Source organism: Melanotaenia boesemani, chromosome 15, assembly GCF_017639745.1.
Source record: "Melanotaenia boesemani isolate fMelBoe1 chromosome 15, fMelBoe1.pri, whole genome shotgun sequence".
Taxonomy (NCBI): Eukaryota; Metazoa; Chordata; class Actinopteri; order Atheriniformes; family Melanotaeniidae; genus Melanotaenia; species Melanotaenia boesemani.
Window position 1 is genome coordinate 7,785,091 of NC_055696.1, and position 8,811 is coordinate 7,793,901.

Genomic DNA, 8,811 nt, shown 5'->3' on the forward strand with positions numbered 1-8,811 from the left:
CTTTACACTCAAAAGAATACAATAATCCATACAATAAAACAAAAATATTGATACAATAAAACAATAAAGTTCGGATTTCTTGAGTAAATTCTAGGGTTGTGAATGTTTGGGAGTCATACAATTGGCTAGTCTTTCTTATGGTTACCTTTTTAAAATTGATTCTTAAATCAAACTATTAGATTTGATTTAGCTTGACATCTCTATAAGTACTTGCTAAAAATGTGTAAAATTGCCTCATGTGCTGCAGAGGTTTCAGTAACTTTGATGTGTGTCCAGCTTTTCTTCTTTTGCATGGGAAGAAAATGCCACAAACAAGGCTTCCTCTTTGTACAGCTGAGGTATGGCTTTTGCAATCATTTGTGAGTTGATTACAATTCACATGTGAACTGATTTTTATTTCAGTCTCTTTTGTAGACTCGTTAGCGTCTACAGTTCCATATATACAGTGTGTATATATATATATATATATATATATAACAAACAAACAAACAAAAGAAAACTACTGCAATCAATTACAAGGTTTATCTGTCACATATAGACAAAAAGCCACAGTATAAAAATTCCTTAATACTGATTTTTGCCGGTTGTTAGCAGTTGTTTTTCTTTTTTTTCCTCTATTTTCCCAGGCTCCAAGAGTGGCTTTAAAGGGTTACCTTGTTTGAGGTTTGGGGTTATGCCCATGTCGGTCACTCTGTTTTCTTCAGCCTTCTGTTTTTGGAGAGGCCCTTCTCTGTGTCGGCACTGTGACAGGGTTCTTGGCAATGTCCTAAAAGTCAAATCTGTTCATTTAGATTCAAGTGGTGACCATGGAGCAGACAGCAGCCCATTGGCATGCTGTGGCAAAATTGGTATCCAGGACACTTAATATCCTGAACCCAGCATTTGCCCTTTTTTAAATAACACCAACAAACTGAAATGCATGGGTGGAACTGTCTGGTATTTTTTATTTATCTATTGGTTATTTATTTATTTATTTTTATTTTTGTTGCATATATAGCTTCTCATGAAACTTGAATCCGTATTAAGGTTTTTTACATTTTAACTTATTCTTTGGTGACTAGATGCCACAGCCAAATCCAACTAGTGTTGTTTTTTTAATTGTCTTCTTAAGGACATTTAAGTGGAAGGGCCATTCACTGATGACGATGGATGAATGATGAGTTGCACAAGAGTGTAGAACAGCTATTCTGAAACAATGCCTTTGATTTTGCTACAGCTTGGCTTACAGGTGGTTCAACATCTCAGATGTAGGATTCAAATATATTGTAAACGAGTTGTATTGTTTGGAAAATGTTGCTCATGTCTGATTGTTCTAACAGGAATAACTATTTCAGTCTAAAACAGATGGTTCTTTACAGTAAATGAAGCATTTACTGTAGTTAAAGATTAAATAAAAAAAGATTAGAATGTACATTTTAAATGATCATAGCAACTACAATGATGATTTTTCGTCATCTTTCATTACATTGTATAAACAGCCACACTCCTTTGTGACTGTTTCATTTATTAAAACGCTTTCTACATTTTCTATCCATTGTAGAAAACAGTGTTTATAATCACTGTTTTTTCTTTTAGCTTTTATTGTAATTGCAAGCAGTCTTTTGCCTGTCTTCAATCTGTAGGGCTTTTCAGGGATGGTAGTAGATAAGACAGACAATAAACAAAATTGGCCCCTGGATAGAGCCTTGAGATACTTCACTAACAGTACTTTGATGAGAGTGTAGTATAATTAGCTGCAGCAATGAGGCTACTTAACTGTGTACTGATGTGACGTCAGAAATGGGACAAATGAAAAACACCCACTGAAATCCATTTGAATAAATCAGTAGTTGTGGTTTAATATTAATAATAATTATTATTATGAGCACTTACATGACAGTGTAAGAGACAGCATAGTGAAGACATTATTGTAACACAAGTGAACAAAAAGGACAAACTAAAAAGTTTAAATTGTGATATTGTCTTCTAAAGAAATAAGTCCCTTGGCCACACAGAAATTATAATAGAATATTGTTAAAATTACAATATTCATATAATCATATTCTTATCAGATTATGTCATTAACTGATGTGTCTTTTCTGCTTATGTACAGTATAGTAATCATACAACATTTACATTGAAAAATCAAAACAGCCTCACAAGCAACGCAGACAACAAGTATAAAGTATTAAGATCTGAGAAGGTGGGAGATACACAATAAGCAATACAAGTATTACGTACTGTTTTACAGTTGTAGCCTCCCCTGCATGATGGGCCGAGTAGAGTTTCTTATAGACTCATAACAGCTGTACACTATTCGTCCACTCACAAAGGTGGCAATATAGGAGTGAGAAGAGGGACACGGGAGAGAGATGCTCGCTGAATCGCCCATCCCTCCCCTGAGCAGGACAGGGAGCACTTCTCCTCTTCTCAGAGCTGCTCTCTCCCGGCCCTCAGCCATTTTGGAAAGGGGAGAAAGTGGCTGCTTTTTCTCTCCCTCTCTCACTACGTGGCATAGCTTTGGAAAGGCTTCGGCTGCTGTGTTTTAGCAGCAGAGAAGACACACTTTGCAGCTTGCACTTTGGAAATTATGTTGATGCAGAAAAAATATTCTGACGCGAAAAACCCCGTTTTTAGCTTAATTTTTTTTTTAATTTTCTTTCCTTTGCATTCAGCTACTAAACTCATATTCTACTTGCTGTTTTCTTTAATAACTTTCACTGTACTTTTCTTGGCAGATCCGTTCCCTCTTTTCTCTGTTATGTCTTTTTTCATGTCTCAATTTGATTTTATGTAACAGAGTTAAGACAAAGGGATATGTCCAAATTTTGGCAGCACTAAGAAGAGACAGAGCTGCAGCCAAGGATCCTGCTGGGATCCAAAAAAGCCATGCAAAATGAAGCACAAAAAAAGAAGAAAAAAAAAAGAAAAAAAGAAAACACCACCCTTTCCTTTGCTTGGTCACAAATTCCATTTTCTCTGTAGCCAGCCCTGCGTTGCGACTCCTCCTTATCCACATCTTACCGCATTCAACCTTTTGCCATTTCTCTCTTGCCGTACCTTTTTTTTAAAAAGCCGATTTAAGGTTTTTGTACCCTGGAAAATGGGGACTGGACAACGTGTTATGAGGGCGTAACAGGGAGCGAACAAGGAGATGTTATGTGTTTACTTTTGGGTGTTATTTGAAGCTTATTTTTTCTGTTGCCATCACTGAATTGCTTCAGTGTTGCCTGTAGTCTTTAGTCATTTGTGTGGTTTACTACAAGGGTGTGCTTGGATTACCACGTGCTTGTAAGTGTGTAGTGTGCATATGAATAGGTTTAAATGTTAGACATGTTTTGTTCACTGTCCGTTTGTGATGATTTCTGTGTGTTTTAACAGGTTTCTTAATTTACGCTGAAGCACTGGCCTACATTACTCTTCAAGCCTGAGTTCATCTGATTCCAGACGACATTTGACCATCAGGTTTAGCCTGTGCCCTCATGGTATGTTGGCGATCTAAATTACTTATTTATTTATTTATTTATTACTTTTCTTTCTGATGATGATTTCTAATCTCTTAACATATACATGATTATTTTACTGTAGTGCATGTCTTTTGATGGTGTTTTCTATTTGATTCCTTGTCAAATATTGTCTTGTTTTAATGGCTGTTGGTAATGTCCAGGGAGAGAAATTATGAAAATGCATAATTTATCAGAATTAACATGAATCTGGCAATAAATCTTGTAGTCTTAGTTCAGAATACATCTTGAATTTATTGTAGAATTATCTGCGGTATTTCTATTGGCGATTGTTTTGCTCTTTTTTTCTTTTTTAACAGTCAAAAACGGTCTAGTAATGTTTTTTGAGGAATTTATTCATATTTTGCTATTTTATTTTATGTCTTGCGCGTTAGATATATCATATACTCATATATCATATACTTTTCACTTGATTTAAATTGATTCATCAAACTCATCATTCGTAGTGGGATGTTATCATTTTTAACAGCATACCATATATTATCCTGTGTATCATTATAAAAGAAAAGATGTTTACCTCAACAAAATGTGATCAGTAGGTCATACAAACATAACACTCACCTCAGTCATGTGCTCTGGCCTGTTCAGTGTACCATTGTGAAATGTAAAGGCTTGCCTCTGCTGAATTTATATATATATATATATATATATATATATATACCTAATAATCATGCAATTATTTGCTCTAGAAATATAAAATTAAAAACTTCAAATACAATGATCTTGTACATGATGCTTTATGTTTTAGCTTTAAAAAGACTTTCATACATTCAAAGCTATGTTGTGTGAAAAGTTATTGACTGTTTTTTGTTGTCTGTTGGGGTACACATGGCTTCTGTGCCAGGTCTGAGAAGTGGTATGTTTAATGAGAGGCGTAAAGAGGTTTGGATCGCAGAATGACTTGCTGTTTTGAATGTTTTGTGAGTTTTGTTTTTCTTACATGCTCTCAAAGGGTTGATGCCAGCTGCCACAAACCCGTAGATCCGAACTTGTGGTGACTGGCTGCACAAGCTCGTATCTATAGGTATGTGTCTTCCTGGCAAATACAGCACCTGGTTGATGCTTCTAAGAAAAAATGCTTGATTAACAGAGTAATTTTTAAGCATGTTTGACTGGGTAGTTATAAATACTTGAATTGCTTTTATAATCTGTGCTCTAACAATTAAACAACACTGACCCTCATTCCGGGGATACAGGATTTTCCCAACCAAACATATCCCACATGTGACGTCTTTATGCAGCGACCCCACCCAAAGAAGGAAGGCTGGGCTGAATGATGGTATGACTTGACATTGTGCATGATGTTACTGAATTTCAATATGGCAGCTTCATATAAAGATTTGCACAGTGCTGCAAGCTTTTGATTAGCTATTTATGTAATTTGTTTAATTAAAAAAAATGAAGAAATAAATTGACTCCTTCATTTAATTTTCTTTTAAACTCCAAACATAATACCCGCCAACATGAAGATATAGTTACAGTCTAAGCTTGAGGTACTCGCCCGCCCCCAGTGCAGCGATCCTGCAGTTTCCTCCAGTGTTCCGCAGGTTGAGGTAGTAGGTTGTATAGTTCAGAGTGACACCACAGGAGATAACTGTACAGCCTCCTAGCTTTCCCTGAGGAAACACAACTAACTGTATATTGATGGTTTGTTTAAACACTGACTACTTTGTGATATGAGGATGTGTACAGGTTTTATTTTTTGATTGTAAATGTTTTGTTTTTTTGTAGCTGTATATAAAATAATTATCTATAACTTTTAGATTCCTTTGTTTCACACAAGGTTTCACATATTTATAAAACACAGCCAAAGATAAAATTATGTGATACATAAACTAACATGAGCATTGCAACCATCTGTTACCTGGCGTTATTAGTGGCAGGAAGACTAAATCAAAATCATCAGAGCAAGGGATGATTTTCAGAAAAATGTTTTAGAGTTGGGTTAAGAACACCAATGTGCTGTTGCAGTGAGGTTTGTGGGACGCTCTAATGAAAGAGACGCCACTGAAGAGAAACACCAAACAGCCGCAGGGGAAGGAGAGCAATCTTGCAAGTCAATTATGTACAAAGTTTAGTTTCACTTAACCAAAACCGATATATTTCCTCTGTGCAGCTATGCGGTAAAGATACTGCTGTGATCAAAACCGGCAATAAGAACGTTCACTGCATCATACCAAGAAAACCACAGACCCCTGAAATCATCTAGGTTCCTGACAGCAATTTTAAATACACTGATTTATTGCTTAATGTGGGGGTTTGTTCAAACAAATGTCCTGGGATTTGTCTCAAACCTTGTGACTATTAGCTGCTCTTCACAGATGTATTTTAGTTGTGTGGTTTTGAACTCTGCTGGAGACTACATGTTTTAAACTACCACTCTAAGATGCTGGAATATTTAGTCATGGGTGCTCATGAGTAGACAGTAATGCCACATAGGTCATGCAAGCAAATGTTCTATGAGTTAAACATTTTTAAAAGATATTAATTTACAAAAGTAATACAGCTAACTGGAAGCAGTTGTACAAATAATAAAGAACACGGTTGTGAAAATTAATCATTCCTTCAATAACTTTGTGTTTTTATAAAAGTATGATGATGCAGATTTTGGTCTGAACAAGTTCAAAAGATATTACAAGACACTGGATGCAGTCCGGTTAAGGTCGTATATGCTGCTGTGTGCAGATGTGTGCAGGGACTGTCATGGTGGCTGTTTCCACTTAGACTCCGCTCTCTGTCCCATGGCCACTGGGTTCGACAGAGGTGGGGTAAGAAGCTCTTTGGAAAAGAATTATGAAGGGGCCCTTAGTAGAGGGCAGCTTTGGCAAGTGTGTGAGCGCTCAGTTACAGTAGACACAACATTAATCTGCTGGGGTTATTTTGGCAGTATATAATTACTCTGCTTTGTATATTTCTGTCCTTGTGCAGGCAAAATGTTTTTCCTTTTTTTATGCATTCCTTTTTGTGTTAGGTGTTTCATTGTGGTCCTGGGGTAATGCATTACAGTATACAGCAGGAGGTATAACCCCCCCTATTCAAAGTCCACCCTCCTCATGGAATCTTCGCGTCTTAATTAAACTTTTTTATAGATACTCCCTTTTGGTTGGTATCATCTTAGCATTTTATTTGGAGAGGATATATAAGTAAAGGAAGCTACTTTGGGATTATATACAAAAACATGTTTCTAATGATATTCAAAAAAAACAAAAAAAACAATAAAAATATTAATGAGAGCAGAAAAAAATTAGAACTCTGCCCGTTGATAATTTTTTTCTAATTGAGCCTGAAATGAAAAAAAATAAAATAAAAAATACATTCTTACTCAGGAATTTGAGATAAACCAATTGAGAGAAAGAGTGTTATAGTGTGGGACCACACAGGCTATTTTTTCTGCTGTCACTGATCTGAGCCTTTTGTGTGTTGCCTGTCAGAGGAACCCTGTTCCGGTAATTCCCTCTTCTTCCCATTTGTCTCGCTTTCTTACCATCCCACCTCTCATCTTTTTAAGAGGCATTTCTACAACTTTACAGTGACTAATACTGATTAAACATAAAATTAACAAACCACCCCGCTTCCAGTAACATTTCCTTTACCGCTCCCTGAACTGGTGCTTTTTCTCTCCCTTGCTCCCTCCTTTTCTCTTGTTCCCACCCTCCTTTTCTCCATGAAATGCATGCTGTAATACCCAGTCACTCTAACAGACACAGAGGGCGAGAGAGACAGGAACAGAAAACTGGACTTGCCGACTGGAGGAGGATTTTCTTTTCCTTAAATGAACAGGAGCTTGAGAACAGATATTGTAAGATAAAAATGTAACTGCCTATTTTCCTGTGCTTGCCTTCTTTCTTTCTCTTTACTGTTACTGTATGTTCTTGTTTTCTTCCACACTTTCTCACTCATTCCTCTTCATTCCTGTATCTCTCCTTCTTTGCACATACCAGGCCTTCGTACTCTAAGTGATTTCAGCTGTGGGAGGAAATGAATAGATATTTATTTCCACTTCCCCACTCTGCTTCTTCTGTTTCGACGCTATATGTGACAGGCAGAGGGGCAAGCAGAGGTTCCACAGTTTGTCTGCCCTGAGGACTGAGCCTGCAAACCATGAAGCATGCAAGGCAGAGGAGGGAAAGCAATTACTGAGGCACAGGCTCAGACTGAGAGGTGTGATATAGCGAAACTAAAGCGCTGAGAAAGAGCAGAAAGAAAATGTGAGACAGATGGAGCAAAGAGACCAGACAGACAGACAGACAGTAGTGTCACATGGAGAAAGAAGGGTGAGTAGCAGCATGCAGAGGCACTACAGCAACAGGCGTTATATATTTTTTCTTATTATTCCCTCCTGTGGTTGTTTCGGCGCTCTGTATGTGGTATTTTTTTCACAGCTTTAATCATATCAGATACATTCAGATCATATTTCGCTTTGTTTTTTTTAAGGTAGGATCTAAAGCTGTGATTAATATGGGCAGTATTAAGGAATGCTGAGATTGTACATTATTGAGGCAAGTGGCATGGATGTTTGAATTGCTTTGAAAATATGCATTAGATTGCTTTTGAGATTTAAGTGACCTGTGCTGAGTGCGTTCTAAAGTTGCCTTTATTTTGCCCCGATCTTTTTAGTTTTTCCTCTTCCTTATGCTCTTTTTTTTCATTTCTTCTTTCTCTCCTGGACTAGTCAGCATTGCTGCGTGGTAGCAGTACAGGCCCATTGATCTGCTCTTTTTTTCCCCCTCGAGTGCTTGGCATTTTCCCATAGAACCTCACTAGAGTGCATTTTTTTCATTCATATTTTCTAAAGACAATTTACAGTGGATTTTCCTTTAATTGCTTATTTTTATATTGATGTTTTATGTGTTGGTTCTATCCACCATAATTGTCCCTTTTGTCTTCATTTTTCTCTATTCACACAGCTTTGCTTGTTTCTTGTTAACTTACTTTAACCTTGCACCTGCCCTCCTTTTCATCGCTCCCTGTCTTTTTGGTTTTTTTTCTTTCTCTCTTTCTGCCTCTCTCTGGCTGCACATGGCACAGTCTTGCATGTCTGAGCAGCAGACAGCTAGACAGCAGCAATCTGCAAAAGCAGCGTCGTGTGCTATTCCAAATGATCTATTAAGTAAAGCCCGAGAAAGCAGTGCTAAAATCTACCACTTATTTTCTCTCCAGCTCTTTTTTCTTGCAGAGCTCTCTCTTTTTATTTTGTCTGGCTGCATCCTCTCTTCTTCTGCTCTGCTGACTGGTGCAGACACACAGAGGACTGCGGCAGCCTTCACCACCACAGCATACTGGGTGAGTTTTCCCTTTCTCCTTCCTC

General features: G+C 37.3%; 1 long non-coding RNA gene across 1 annotated transcript in view; it reads left to right on the plus strand.

Annotated features, from left to right (window-relative positions):
• The window catches only part of LOC121654459, a 43,688-nt gene extending 39,919 nt beyond the window's left edge, over positions 1 to 3,769 (plus strand). The window contains exon 3 of the long non-coding RNA XR_006012953.1: positions 3,361 to 3,769. This is a non-coding gene — a long non-coding RNA (uncharacterized LOC121654459). The remainder of the gene's footprint in view (positions 1 to 3,360) is intronic.
• Positions 3,770 to 8,811: the final 5,042 nt, after the last annotated feature.